The sequence below is a fragment of the Pteropus vampyrus genome, unplaced genomic scaffold, assembly GCF_000151845.1.
Source record: "Pteropus vampyrus isolate Shadow unplaced genomic scaffold, Pvam_2.0 Scaffold43, whole genome shotgun sequence".
Classification (NCBI taxonomy): domain Eukaryota; kingdom Metazoa; phylum Chordata; class Mammalia; order Chiroptera; family Pteropodidae; genus Pteropus; species Pteropus vampyrus.
The window spans coordinates 4606590-4622602 of NW_011888824.1; the positions used below are offsets into that span (position 1 = coordinate 4606590).

General features: G+C 34.6%; 1 pseudogene; it reads right to left on the reverse strand.

Annotated features, from left to right (window-relative positions):
* Window positions 1-456: 456 nt before the first annotated feature.
* Window positions 457-575, reverse strand: LOC111738786 (annotated as a pseudogene).
* Window positions 576-16013: the final 15438 nt, after the last annotated feature.

Below are 16013 nucleotides of genomic sequence, written 5' to 3' on the forward strand. Positions count from 1 at the left end.
CATTCCTGAGATGTGGCAGTCAGAAAAAAACTATTGCAGGCTGGAAACATTGATTATAAAGTGATAAGAGAGCAACAGACGAGTAATGTTCTAGAGTAGATAGAGCATTAAGGTGACAACTGACAACCAGGGTGGATGTGAGAATGCATAAGCGTTCCTCCAGGACCTCAGAAATGCTTGGGGAGCGGAGCCTGCTAAAAGACTTTTTGCTGACTGAACAAGATTCTGGGTTTTTAATATTTGGGCATTAATGTGAGAGAGAGTCTGGAAATATTTATTTTACATAAGAAATATGCATGCAACTTAGTGCTAAATGCAAAATTAACCTGATACTAATAATGATCATATGTTTATTTGTTTTTATTTATTTTATTATTTTATTTTTTTAAGCGGGGCAACCCTTGTTTGACCTCACGGATTGCAAGGACCTTGCCAGTTTACAATTCCTTATTTTTACGCCTACAGTACCTGGTCTTCCTAGGTGGTCTCCCATCCAAGTACTAACCAGGCCCCACCCTGCTTAGCTTCCGAGATCAGACGTAATCAGGCTCGTTCAGGGTGGCATGGCCATAGACAGACCATATATGTTTTTAAATTGATCTGATAGCATCATGGTCATATTATGTTTTTAAAGCCTACATATACAAAAGAACTTCCTTGGAAGGAGATACAAAGTGTTAGCAATAGTTATATATGCGTGGCCAGATTCATATTTTTCTTCCTTCTTTTGATTTTCTTTGTTTCCCAGTGTTTTTAAATGAGCATATAGAGGAATACTAATTAGAAAAAATTCAAAATAATTCAATTACTTAGAGCAAGCAAAAGAAAGAAGGCAAAATCCCTTACAGAACAGTGCCTGACTAGACATCCTTCTCTAAACTGCATGCTCTATACTACACAGCCTTTTACCTTAGATCTAAAGAAATAAACAAAAACTCAGTTTGTGCTGAACCAGTTCTGCTTCTAACTTAGTCAAGCATGATTCGTGCTGCTGTTTGCCTCTTCTAATGCATTTTCTGAAATAGCCATAAAAATATGTGGTCCAAACATTATTTTTCAGAACCCATCATTCGTAAAATAACCATAATGAATTCTTCTGTAACAGACTCTCAAGGAACATTAAATTTTCATTCTGAAGTGAAATAGAAGCCTGCATTACATCAAGCTGGCATTTTTCTGACTTGCATGCTGCCAGTTGCCAACAACTTTCTTATACAGGGCTCTGAATTCGGAACTGAATGCAAACCACAGAGAACTACAGAGAGCCCAAGCTGCACGGCTCCTGGTAGCTAAAGAAAAACTTGACTCTGTTGGCAAGTGATAGAACAGAAGGATGTCACATTCTCATCACTCCCACATCATGACCAAGCAAAGCTACTCTGCCTTTAGAGCATTGGCTAGAATTGCAACAATGGCAAATACTGACATGGCTTAGCATTTCCCACAGAAGTATCTGGCAACATTAAGATATTGGTTATTGTTGTCTACTTAGGCCACCAACCCTTTGATTTTTCAAGCTAATGTGATTTATTAGAGAAGAACTGGTCTACATAATACTTAATCAAAAGCAGCAGCTACTGAAAAACTGACCTTAAAGCACTCCTAGCATTTCTCTTGTTCCAGTTCTGTCTGTACCTATCTGTTAAGGACTCTAAAGTCTTTGTTTAATTGCCCCAGGGGAAAAACATGATGGATATATAGGACCTTGAATCATTATCTAGTTTTATACAAATATACTACTTTCTCTCCATCTAGAGAATAGTTTCATAGATTTCCTTATAATTGGATCGCCCTGAACAACCTTTAAAAATGCAGAGCTATCCTTAGTGTTTAAACTTGTAGGGAAAGGAATCATTAAATGTGAAATACACAACTTTTAGATGTTTTAAAAGCAATTGAAATTTAAATAAGCTATCGAAGTGTTATTAGTGGTAACCACATTAATGAGTAGATAGGTATATCAAGCCCTGTATTTAAATGGAAGCTTCTAAATTGCTTGAGTGAGCTGCTTCTGAAAATATTGTTCTTAACAAAATCTTTTTTTTTCCCCCACTGGTAATGTAAATTATTTCCTATGTAAACTACAAGCATTGCACATTAGTTTGCTATGCAGGATCTTTCACATTCTGTGATCCTACAATTGCAAACAATGAATCACTTCCATGTGGTCTTATTTTAAAAGAAGCTATTGCAATCAGAGCCGATCACCCAAAAATTAGTTAAATAATAGTTATAATTCTCCAGCCATTTGTTTCTACAATAACTTTGAATTTCAGTGTGTCCATGTCGTACTCCCTGAATTTAGAAACTATAATTTGATAAAATACTAAAACTCATGGTTTTAGATGAACATTTTTTTCTCTAACTCTTCTGATCTCCATATCTCTGTTTTTTGTTTGTTTGTTTGTTTATATCTCACTGTTTAAAAAGAGCGAGAAAATATTTTACTATTCTGAGTACTATATTGCCTAAAAGTACCTGACGCACAAAAGCTCTGAGTGCTTCACGTTTGCTTCTGAGAAGAAACGTTTTCAATACAGTCTGTTTCATACCCCAGCTTAATACTTAACAGACTGCCTGGTAGTGCGATCACCCTTCTGCTTGCAAAAAACCAAAGGGCTCAAATGACATGAATGACACTGTAAATCTACACAGCTCTTTATTTCATACTGACTTTCAGTGTTCTTAACCTCATCAGAGAGTCTGATAATCCTCAAATAATTTTGTTGGCTTCTTGCACTGTTGCCTGGTAATGAAAAGAGAGCCTTCCCTCTAGCCATCAGCCTTAACGTCACCCCTGGGGAACACACACACACACACACATACACACACACACACACACACATTCATACACCTACTACATGGGTTAATATGATCCAGTGTTTATTTGGTGGCCTCAATTAGCTTATTTGGATCAAATCAGATAATCTCTTCAGGTCCTTTACCTTTGGGCTCAATAACCTAACAACTCACATATTTGCTCTAAGTCTTATTTGGTATGAAAAGAAAACAATATGGAAAAAGTTGAATTTTTAATATCATTAATCTATAGCTAACTCAGCTTGCTGTCTTATGCAATACTATGAAAAACAGCTGGGCCCCACTAACCAGAAAGCACTTTTATGGTTTCTCTTAAGGGCCATTAAATCAATGTGATGAGAGCACAGCTGGACTGGATCCTGAAAAATTTATCAGATCCCACACAATACATAAAGGAAACACGAGTTGCTATTGCAGACACAGCACCAGCCTCCTTGCTTAGACTGCAGGTGGAGTTTAACAGAAAAAGCAAACTCTCCTACTGAGCCCTTGAAAATCTGATTTTTCCTTGTACCTCTCTCTTCCGTGTGGGTGTCTTTTTAAAATACCAGTTACTCATGCAACTATTAAAAATTTTTCTGGCTGGGTTTATTGGCATAACTAGGACATACACGGACCTGCTTGGCTGTCCCAATATAGCTTTCAACACCAAGAGTCATGTTTTTTGCTTAATAAATTTAGCACATGGTGGGTCCAAAACTACAGCCCTTATGAAAACTGAGAGAGCACAGTGACTGAATGAAGGCTTCCAGTTAAGGGCCAAGGAACAAGTAATAGCTTCTACCTTATTAAACTGAAGCAATGACAACTGCCAAAAATATACATCAATGTTTTTTTCTTTTGTTTTTAACTCAATGTCCTCCAATGCTCTGTGGATAGTTAATGAAATATAAAAATCATTGTTACTTAAATGGTATGGAAAGATTTTGTAATCAATTAAAAAGCACATATTAGTTAAGACAGTGATAAAACTTAAAAATAGAAACTAGATCTCTCAAATCTGTTGGTAGTTATGCCTAGAGTTCAAACTCCATGGTTTCTGTTCTCTTAATCACTATGTCATGCCAAGGAAGATAGGGGCATTATATAGCATAAATTTAAATCTAAGTTATAAAGTTAGACTGCAAGTTTTATAACCGTAAGCAATTTACTTAATCTTTGAAACCCTGGTTTCCTCATTTAAAAAGGAAATAATTAGAGAGCCTCTCCCATATGGGTATTTATTAAAAGGAATAAATAAAATAATGCATGTAAAGTATTTAGTTCAGTGATTGGTATTTAGTTAGTGTCTATTATATCTTCTTCTATCTTCTCCTCTCCATCACTCTCATGAGATTATGAACCCCTTGACTATAGAGAAAGTGTCTTATTTCTACATCTCTCATAACACATTTAATATTTAGTGAATAAAAACATTATTTAATCAAGCCCTGGATGATAAATCACTTGTGGTGTATGAAAATGTCCCTAAACTCAACATCAAATCTCATCCCTAACATATGGCCAGAGAATTTTCCATGCTACAGAACTGAAAAGTTCCTTTTAAAATCCACACATCTTAAAATATAAATGCTTATGCTATAATAAACACAGTGATTATCATTTGGCATATGTGTTCATAAGAACATATTTTTAGCAAAAGATCAGATAGTAAATGCTACATCATGACACAATTGAATCAATTGTTCTTATGTAACATAACCATGCTAATGGTGGCCATATTCATATCTGCATAGTTTGAGGAATCTGCTCTATGGTAATTTATAGTTAAAAGAGAGGTATCACATGAATTATAGCATAAGAAATAATAGCTAAAAATCAATCAGAAAAAAAATCAGACAAATAAGCTTAGTAAGATTATCTTCCAGAAAAGACTAATGATATTTTGCCTATTATGGGAGGTTTAGAATCATAGATTTTATTTTCTTCCTTTTTTCCCCCCTTATGTTAAGATCAAAAGTGCACTCCTACTTCCTTTCCTCTCATAGTTATTTTAAGCCTAGCCAGATATAATAAGGGCACCCTCAAGCAATAACAATGAACAAACTTAAATTTCAGAGGTTTACGTTTTTTTAATTCAAGTTGGATTTTTTCGGTAACTTCCAGAAAGCTCAAGTTAAAACTACTTATGATGAACTTTTCATGCCTTCTTTTAAAACACTCTTCCCCACCCCCAACACAAAAATATATCACATGACAACTAGAAAACTAGAGGCAAGATACATATCTTATGACCTTATTACCTCTACAAATGAGGGTCCAGCAATCACAATATTCTTGCATATAACATGAAAATTCCTCTTATTTATAGTGTAGTTTTAAATTATATAAACCCTGTTTTTAACTATCTGAGTACTAATCATTTATGTATGATTTATGTTTATAACAGAGTTTACTCTATTTAAGTTTGGCACAAAATGAAGGATAAAACCAAGGCCTGCCTCCAATTCCGATCTAGTTAGTGTCTCAGTATCCTTAGATTTGGGGTCCTCCTATGATTTTCTCATTTCATGCTGCAGTGCTTTATGTGAATTCTAGATTCTTTTGCCATCATAGCTCAACAGCTAAAGAATAATTGAGGAAAAGAAAGAAGTAATTGAGTTACAGTACAGAAATTTAAAATCATTTAAATTTTCTCGAATTCATCAAATTCATCACCCTACAAAAGGATTCTCTCGGTATTTTGATGGGGTTAACAACTAAGAATATGACTCAAACAAAAATAATATTATGAATAATCAGTGTTATTGTCCTGTTTTACACCTGAAATTAATCAACCAAAGTCCCCATCAAACACAAGTCTAGATAGTTTTATGGATTTGCTATTATAATTCAGATCCATGTTGGCAGAACATTATTAAAAAGTAGTGAGTAGTGCCATTCACCAATTTCTGTGGGCCCGAGATACCCTGGGAGAAGTGCTCCTCTTCACCATTAAGGGATGTGGAAGTAGAGAGAGGAAAAGTGTCCTGTATCCGGATCAGCAGTAGCTGACACAGCCAAGGAGTCTTACCTCCACCTTTTTTTTCTAGCTCATCCTAAAGAATTTTTAAGACTAATTTGGGAAGAATAATTAAAGGCAATAGAGAGCCCCTAAAGTGGGTCCCCTGAGAAACTGCATGAGTTTCCAGACCCCTTGTGTAAGCCATTAAGACTTCACTGTGTTTCTGGGAAGCCAGTGCTGCCGTAGGCTGTATAATATGTCTCAGTTCACTCCTCTCCATTCACTAAAGCTTGGAGTTGTTTCTCCTGGGATACTCATGCTCCTTTCATTGGAATAGTCCCCAACAAGGAAGCTGTGCCAACTGCTCAATATCTTCATCAATCTTCATTTGAGATCCCTGTTTGAGTACCTCTGCTAACAAGCTGGAAAATAGGCAAGATATCTTCTGGCCTACAAGACCACCCACCAGCTCATAGAGGGCCTACCTTCAGGCAGAAGCAGACCCTCCTCAGAGCCTTGACTAAAGGAGTACAGACTGAATGCAATCCCCATTGTCATCTTCAGCCCAGTGTCCTTGGGCAGAAAACAAGCTCCATGAGTGATTGCAGAGACCCTGCTGCCCAGAGGGAATTTTAATCCTATTAATTAAAAAACAATGCTACAAGACCTCCGGTGGGTCATGCTTTTTCAGATGAATGTCTGTCCACCGCACCGCAAAATAAGGTAAACTCAGGCTGGATTACTAACCAGATCATCAGATAGATTGCTCTTTTAAAAGAACCGCCCCTATTTTCTTCCCAGTACAGAGAGTAGATGTAGCTCCAACAAAGAACAGAAGTTAAGTTGTAATCATGCAAGACAGGAAAAAAAGGTGTAAATGGAGCATCAAAATATTGCCTCAGTAGGCATTTTGTGATATTAACCTAAATTCAGCAAATTCTCCGTATGTTGGGAATTAGTGTTTTGGATTCAGCTACTACCAATGAAACAAGATAGTGGTACTAAAAATCTCATATCTTAGCCTGGAGTTGCTGAAGAGTTGAGAACAATAATTACCAATAGACCTCCTTCTTTTTTTAGAAGTGAATTTATCATTCTGGAGATGAGTTTAAGGGACTGAGCATGAACAGCTACTGTGTCTCTAAAATCCCTGGTCACTTTCTGAATAGTGCTGATAAAATAAATATGAGTGAGAACATATGACAAAGTATCATACCTCATGGAAGATCTTGCTTCTCAAACTACCCTGAAGCTAATTTTGGGTCAAATATAGACATTAAAACACTGAAATACGATTACATGAATAAGGAGAGGAATGTGGCTTCAATTCTGTAAGAACTGTGTCGTCTGTCACCCAGCTAGATAAAGAAAGCTTTATTTGAATCCTACATTCTAAATCCGTGAAGAATCTGAATTAAGATGTCAGTATTTGGATTCTTAAGGAAGCAGATTGTTGATGCATGCCTGATGGAGGGAAAGAGAGGGAGGGGGATAAGGAGTGGAGAAATGCCATTTGAATTCACGTAACATTTTACCTAAATGTTCAGACTGGGAATATTGTAAGTGTAACTAAGGTAGAATGCAAACAAAATGTATACATCTAGATTGCCTGAGTTTGAGAAATACTTTTGGTATTCATAACATTATGAAACTGGAAGGAAACTTAGAGGTCAAATACATTTTGAAAAATAGTTGTTCTTATCATTTAATTTGAATATGCCTTGAATTCTCTCAAAATCTATTGCCACCATTTCAGCACATGCTGTCATTAACTCTCACCTGAACTATTCTCTCTTGCCACCTTTCAATTCAATTTCTCCTTCTCCTCCTCACCTTTCCACTATCATTCTCTCTCCCTGAACTCATCCTTCAGGGTTCAACTTAAATGTCATCTCCTTTAAAAGTTTTCCTGACATTCCTCCCTGCTCCTTCACTATATAGTACGTGTCCTCTATTTTATCCTATTGTTCAGTAGCATGCTTGAGCCAGATCATACTAGCTCACCAGGTCCAATTATGAACATTTATTTTCAATTTCATATTCAGTAACCACACACTAGAAGCCTGAAACTGGCCAATATGGAAGTATTTAAATTACATATATTGGAGAAAGCTACAAATTAGGGTTTCTTTCCCCGTTTCTTCCACTACTAGTCTCATTGTTCCTATTACATGTCTACCATAGAGTTTATAATTATTTGTTATTATATATTTTACTGTGTGGTCTTTGTTGAATATATTTGCTGCCTTTTTAAATGGTAAATTCCATGATGTCAGGGACCATATCCGTTACAGCTAATATCCAAGCCAGTGCCTAAAACATAGTAGATAGTCGATAAGTATTTTTTAAAAGAACAGGAAGTCACTGATTTACATGAAATACTCAGTTATAAAATATTTATTCCAAAATTAATACATGAAATTATTTAAGACGTCTTTGTAATTAAAAATATATAGTATGGGTAGATATATAGGTTTTATGATTCTTGTCCAAAATATTATGTTTTAAATTACATTATTAATGATTTTTTATGTTGCATCTTTCTATGTATATATATGCTTACATATATGTACACATATATATAATAATACATTCAAAAGACATTAAATTGGTAAAAGAAGTACATATAATATGTTTGAGAAGAATTTAAATTTGAGGATATAATTAAAAATCTGTAATTAATGTTCATATCTATATTTCTTTTTATACTTCTATGATCACTTTCTTAACATAGAATATTGTAATTACTGGCTTAAATGGCTTTTTAAATGTGAATTTCCAAATTATTATGTGAAATTGTTACCATTACTTAATATAGGGCTGTTTTGAAATCATTACCTTTACTTCATATAAGGCCTGTTTTCCAAACTCTCTCAATCACTTGCTATTATCTGCATGTCTCCCAAAGTGATGAACAAAAAGTAAATCTAGCTTTAGTTCACATTTCTTTACTTTTAAGCAAGATTAAGTACATTTCCCAAAATAAAAGAATAATAATCTGAAATAACGGAAACCCCAGGAGATAAATAACCCCATTATTTGAAAAATATACTCTTTCTCTCTCCAAACAAATCTTCTAGATTCTTTAGAGGCACGACACTCTGTCTGGCTTGAGGTTAGTTCTGAAGATCTGCCCCTGAAAATTTGGTGAGAAAAACAAAACTTCATAGGTGAAATGGGAATATAATTTACTTCTCAGTGACTAAGTAGAGAACGTGTAGGGAATTCTACCAACCAGGAGGAACCAATGGTGACTTCAGCAAGATCTTAGATTTTAGGGATACTGGCATCCCTGGGAGCTATCCAGGGTACTGGATTGAAGCTCTGTCTGACCCAAAGGACAGAGCCCTGGGGTCTCTATGAATATAACATCTGTTGTAGTTCCACCTTGACTTCTCATATTCCAAATACCACTTCAAAACCATAGCTACTCTGTACACAACTAAGTTAAAAAACCAACCACCCAATTTTCTCAACTATGTTTAAGGTTGCCTAATCTTTTTGCTTACTTGTCTGCTACTTCTTCCTATAACATGTCATTTATGTCCCCAAATAGACAATCTGATTCCCCAGCTGAATACCTAAAATATACAATCTATTAGTGGCTGCCATTTTCAATGGAAACCAATACTAATGTGTTCACATCTAATTAACAGGAAAATTTGAGAAGTCTGAGAAAGTTTACAAAGACCAGAAAAACTTCCATTGCTTCATGAGTCTTCTTTTTTTTTTTATTTCGCCATCAGAATATTATTTCTTCATAAATTTGAACATTGATATTATATATTCCCTTCTTTTTATTTAACACATTTCCTTACTACCTTCAAGCTTGTCTTCTCTGGCACTTTTAAAAAAACATTTAAAAATTCTCCTTCTTAAAGATTAATCTTCTTCTGAAAATTGGTTAGAAGAATGAGTTCACTCAGTGTAGTGAAACCACAGGTTGAAACCAATGTAAAAGTATTTCAGATATTAGGTTGCTCAAGGGGCCTATGGAGCCTCTAGAAATTTGGGCTGTTCATTTAACTATGTCAGTAAATTGGTCCCAAAAGAGGGTGAAAGCCATGGCTTTGAGTAATGGGTTTAAAAAAAAAACAATTGTAGCATGTTTTTCGTGGTTTTTCTTAGGGGCCACTCCCAAAGAGGAGAAGAAAATAAGAAATACACTCCTTGTCCACTCTTTTGCATATAAACCACAGCAGCTATATTTTTACTTCTAGCAAATGACCTGAGAGAACATACCTCTCTGTTATGCAAGGATCCGCCACAAAGCCAGGACCTCACTCAATCATGTCAAAGCAAAGTCCAACTAATATATCTACCAATGTACATGGAGCCCATAATCAGCTTTTTAAATCTCACTCTTAAAACAATGAAGATACAAAATATATAAACAAAAATTTGAGAAGACCTAGGACAAAAAACATAAAAGTTGATTCTGGAAGACAAAATTCCTCTAATTAGGATAACATTGCAGCCATAGAAATGAATGAAATACATATCATAAGCTAAAATAGAGATTAAGAATGAACTTTTAAAATTTTAGAGCATTTACAAAAGAAAAATTCCATAGAGAGTTGGAAAATAACAATAAGAAAATTTCTCAGAAGATAGAACAAAAAATGATACGGAAGTAAAATGTAGGAGCAAAAAAAGATTAAACTCAAGATGTCTAATACAGAAAGCTCAATATCCAAACAATAAAAGTTCCCAAAAAAGCTATAGAGAAAATAGGCTGTTGAAATTTTATCAGAGGAGTTATGGAAGACTTTCCAAGACTTAAAGAATACAGACTTCAGAAAAAAAAGTTACCAAATGTCCAGCACAATTAGTGACTTTAATTAATCAATTTAAAAATATGTTATTTTGGAATATCAAAGGTAAAGAAAAGATGCTAAAATCTTACAGGAATGATTTGAGGAATGAAAAAGGTATCACTCAATTAGTAAGTTATTATCGAGACTTTTTTGGAAAAGTAAGGAAGAACATGTATCATCATTTCTTAAGAAGTTATTTGAAGATATATACTATCAAAATGTGAGGGTTAACCAAAGAGAATAACATAAGATTCAAGGAACAATGAATTCAGCCTAGAAAAGCCATCAAGAGAAGTCCCAGGAGGGCAACTGCATGAGTCCTTGACAGTAACTAGTCCAGTTTAGAACAAGTTGATGAAGAGAGGTGTCTTGCAATAAAAGGATATTCGATAGATTATATGACATAATAAAGTCTTAAAATTTAAAAATAGGTGAAATCTGGGTCAAAGACATGTATATTTTAAAGCTATCCAAACTCATTTCCACAGTTGTGCCAATTTTCAGCCTAAATTACAGCGTAGGGGAGTTCCCATTTGTCATATTCATACTCAGATTCTAGTTATTACTAATTTAAAATATATACTAAAAGCCTGAAATTTCAAAAGTAACTACAAACCAAAATGAAATTTAAACAAAAAGGAAAGTACAAGAAATATAAAAATCAAGGGTAATAAAGTACAATAAAATTGGAAGTTAGACTATAGGGAGAGAATTCTGTATGCTTACATAATTCTTTGCTGGTGAGAAGCTGTCCTGTACATTAAGAGATGTTTACCAGCATCCCTGACATCTACCCACTAGATTCCAGTGGCATCTTCCCAGGGTTGTGACAACCAAATACATCTCCTGATATTGCTGATATCTTCTGGGGACACAAAATCATCCATAGTAAAGAATCATTTTATTCTTACCATCTTTCTGTCTAAAAAGCTTACAATTATAACACATTTATTTGAAAAAATTTAATTAGTAGAGTTATACATCTACTTAACAACATTAAAAGCTTTAACTAATTTTAGTCAAATTGCACACTCCTTCTAATCCAAACTGATCTTGTACTCAATTTGTTTGAATTAAAGATCTTGCCTGTGTTCATAGAAGCTAATCTTTCAATTCAGAGAGGCAATGATGTGAAGATGAATATAACTTTATTAAAGAATATGTTCTATGTGCTTTAACTAACTGTTAAGATATTTGGATAGATTATTTTTAATTTAGAGACTATAAAATATTTATTTATTAATTTTATTCTCACAATAAACTGTTAAGTAAATTTAAAAAAATCTATAATCAAGGCCTCAGGTGCTGGACTGACTTTTGAATTTCTTTTTGTTAACTTCAGAAGTAGTATATGCTACTTCCAACAAGAGGGTGTGTGTGTGTGTGTGTGTGTGTGTGTGTATGTGTGTAAATAAATATTTCTTTCTCCCTACTCCAAATTTCTTCTTTCTATGGAGAATCACTGTTAAGAGTTTGGTACAAATCTTTTGAGAAAAATTTTTATGCACAAAGACATAGATATCTATATAGCTCCCATGTAGAATTATGAAAATTTCAAATAATGTTTATAATTTTCTTGTGCATAGAAATCTATTCAGAAATATAGATTCCAAAAATAAATGTATTCTGGTCTTGCCACTCTAAATTTCTCTTCATGGGTAAAAGAGACTGGACAGAAATTAAAAAAAAAAAAACAAAAAAAAAACCAAACTTTTAAAAAAGTAGTCTTTTAAGAACAATGTTGGATGATTTTTTTTTCCTGTTTTTCTACTGTTCCAACCTACATTTCAAACAAAAACCTATACATTTTTAATATGAAAATAATGTCTTCCAAAAGCTTTGTGCAAAGAGTAAAAAAAGGAAGCTATCCACATTTTTAAAATAAAATTTTTAGTATTTTACTTAATAAAAGATATTTTCAGTTTTTCAACTAAAAATTATTACTTTAAACCTTTCAGTAACATTTTCTGACCTGAGTTGTATATGCCAAAAGTATGAAGCCAAGAGCAATGGAGCCAGTCCAAACCTAGACATTTACAGACAGCTCTTGTCAACACAGTGTTTCATTTTGTTTTCCCCACACACACGCACCTCTAATAAGCTTTACAAACACATGCTAATTCCCCTGAGAGAATTAAAGCAGCAATCACATTCCCAGATCTTAGGAAAAGGAAAGTTTTCTGTTACTGCTACCCAGTGGTGAGTTATAAAGTTTCTAGGAAAACAGGTATGCAATCTCATACCTTCCTTTCCACCCTCTTGCATATTCTCTTTTCCTATTTTCAAGCATTTCATGACGATAATCTTGTCCTCATATCTGTATCTTACCTCCTCATTTAAAATCCAGTCTTCTGTGGACCGACCATTTAAAAAATATTTCCCCTTTTCTGCATGCTTGAAAAACTATGAGTTTTGTGAAGCTAATTTAGAATTAATTTCTATTATAAGTATTTGTTACTTTTTAATATTAGATTTTTCTCTTCAACTCGACTATAAGGTCCTGTAATTAAGACCCTATTAGTCTCTTTACTGTTTCTCCTACTATATCATACACACTGCTAATCATCCAGGTTCTGCTAAGAAAAGTCTATATAAATTATTATATAGAGAATGATGCACAGCCTCTCAACATCCCCTCAGTTTTTTTCAAACATAGTTTTACCTTGTTCTGGAGTCTCAATGTTCACTCCTTTCTCTGCAGCAATTGACCCCAAGCATATTCTTCGCAGGTGTTTTGCTGTTTGCTTTCATTTGATCAAATAGACAGACTGTAAGAGGTAGTCAGCAGGATAATGTGGGTAAGACTTCTCAGATAGCTGTACTTTACTTTCTATGAACATAGATCTATTTTTCAGGAGGATTCCTTAGACAGCTTTCACTCTAACTGCAGCATTCCTAGAAGAGCTATGCAAGAACAAGCCACAATGATTGGTCTTTCTGAGATTCAGTTTCCTTAGCTGTCAGAAAGATTAATGCAATAACATATTTAAAAGAGCTCAGCAGAGTGAGTGGCCTAGAGTTAGCCTTATTACCACCAATACCATCACCACTAATGTCTTCACCATAAACTAGTTTTCAAAACAATGTCTTCTATATTTAGAATCCTCCATATGCCTCTTATATAATCATGTTTTCTATGAATTAATCCAGAATGTAATTTTCCTTGATGCCTCTCCAAAAGAACTGCAGGAAGGTCTTAGTTAATTGTTTCATAGCCTAGAAAAATGTCAAGTCATTTACCCAGAAGGGTTAGAATGGGTAGTTTATTAAAAAAGAATTAAAACAGAAACTCTAAGTACCAGTGTGTACATTGTACACATTTAAATGACTCATAAGAATAAGGTTTTTTTTTTTCATATACATTAAGATCACACCACCCTGTTTATCAAAAGATGTTCAAAGAGAAATCCGACTCCAAACTGCATCGCCATCTTCAAGAGACCACATTTCAAACATGCAACAACGCCACTGCAAACAAAGCTAACTCAAAAGAAGTGGGAATGAGGTAGCACTGGGAATGGAGCAGAGCAGGGAATGAAGGTAAACAGTAGGGAGAACTGCTGTAAAGAGAAATAAACTTGAGGTTGGAAGTTCTCAAAGAACCCACATCACTCTTTTCTGACCTGCCACCATCCCCTTCTGAAAATGAAGTCACACTGAGAAATCTTTGCAGAAGAAGAAAGAAAAATAGCAGACTCTGGGAATTAGAATATTTTTAGTAGAAGAACCATTGTAATCAGGCTGTATGTCAACAATTGTCAGATGGTTAATATAGGGGTTAGCCCCTAAAAGTGGACATTGGTTCTGAAGCAGAGAATAGCCCTGTAATCAAGAATACTGAATTTACAGCTTCTAGAATGGTGAACACCACCCTCCACTCCTCTCACGCCCTCATTCAGTTTGGTTTCTTGCCAACGCCAGTGAATTCTATGGATATGCACAATATGCAACCGGTAAGAAATGAACATTTTGGCAGAAATTTTAGCATTATTAGATTTAATGTTCACTCTACATATTACATTAGGTACTTTCTTAATAAATCAAACTTGATTACCAGGACTTGTACCAATGCGGGCTAGCAATGCTAGCAAGATGCATTTTGTAGCCGTTATTTCTAGGAGCCCTTTGGTTTGGGTGATGGTTGTGGGGTGGGGAGAAGCGGAGGGTAGAAGAAGTGGTGGATGGGGAGTGGATTAGGCTAAAAGGGTTATTGCTAAAACAAGTAACCTGGGGAACCTCATGGGAAGATTATGACTGTCAAGCATGGTGCATAAATTTGGTTCAATTATACTCTAGGACATTTTAGAATTACAAACGCTTTACTAGCCTAAACTTCTTTAAAGTAAAACAGTAAAATAAACACCAATATTTCTTGTTTCTAATGCATCATTAATTATAACTAGTTCAAAAATATAACTATCTATATGTGTAATTTAGAACTTGAAGTAGCACTCTTTCATTTTTTATGAATACAAGCAAAGATTTAATTTAAATATAAAAGATAATCTCAATGTATCTTCGTAACTGTTATGTGGATCAAAAACATTTATAGATCAATACTTCAAATGTCTGAAACTGCATTACACTTACATTGAATAAAACTACGGAGAAGTTTTAAATGTGTCTCGTCTACATTTTTCTAGATGGAAGCCATTTTGGTGTTTCTTAGCAAGTACTTCTGAAATTAAAAGACAAATATTCTGTATTCAGGAGAAAATTAGAATAAGCTTTTGTTTGGACAGCCTTTGATCCTTTCTTTAGTAAGCCTTATAGTACAGAGCGAAAGCCCATTACCAAACATCCCGGAGGTTATTTGCACCCTCCTGCAAAACCACCGCAGAGGGGAAGATGGGATTTGAAATTGTTTTGTTTCTTTGTTTCTCGACGCAGGTCACAAGAACTCTCAGGAGTCTGCAAGTAAAAGCATTTTGAAATTAAATGACTCATTTTATTAAAGTAAATTTCACCGTGAACTGACAGACATTCTTAGCCGCAAACTCTCACATAACACTTCACTGTTTATTTGTTTGAGAAAGGATGTAAAGGTTTCACCTCCTTGAAAGCTGAATTGTATACAGCAGGAAAGCTGCTTTCTTTAAAACAATCATGACACAAAGTTTATAAGAAAGATATTTTCATAATGTTTAGTACATGGTAGCAGAATTTATCCCAAAGTGAAATCATGTTTATTTATTGTTAATGGTACTTACTGTACTATAACTGACCTCTCTTCCATTAGAAGAATTCTCTCTCTATTCCTCACAGATACACCACTTTCAAAGAGGTAACTGCTGGCTTGAGGCAGTCCAGAAGAATAAAATGTGCAAAGTGGTACTGCCATAAATGGAGTTCCCAGAAGTCACCGTGCAGGTGCCACTTTCATCCCAGAAGTTGGCTTGTTCTAAAAACTTCATTTGACATATGTATTACCC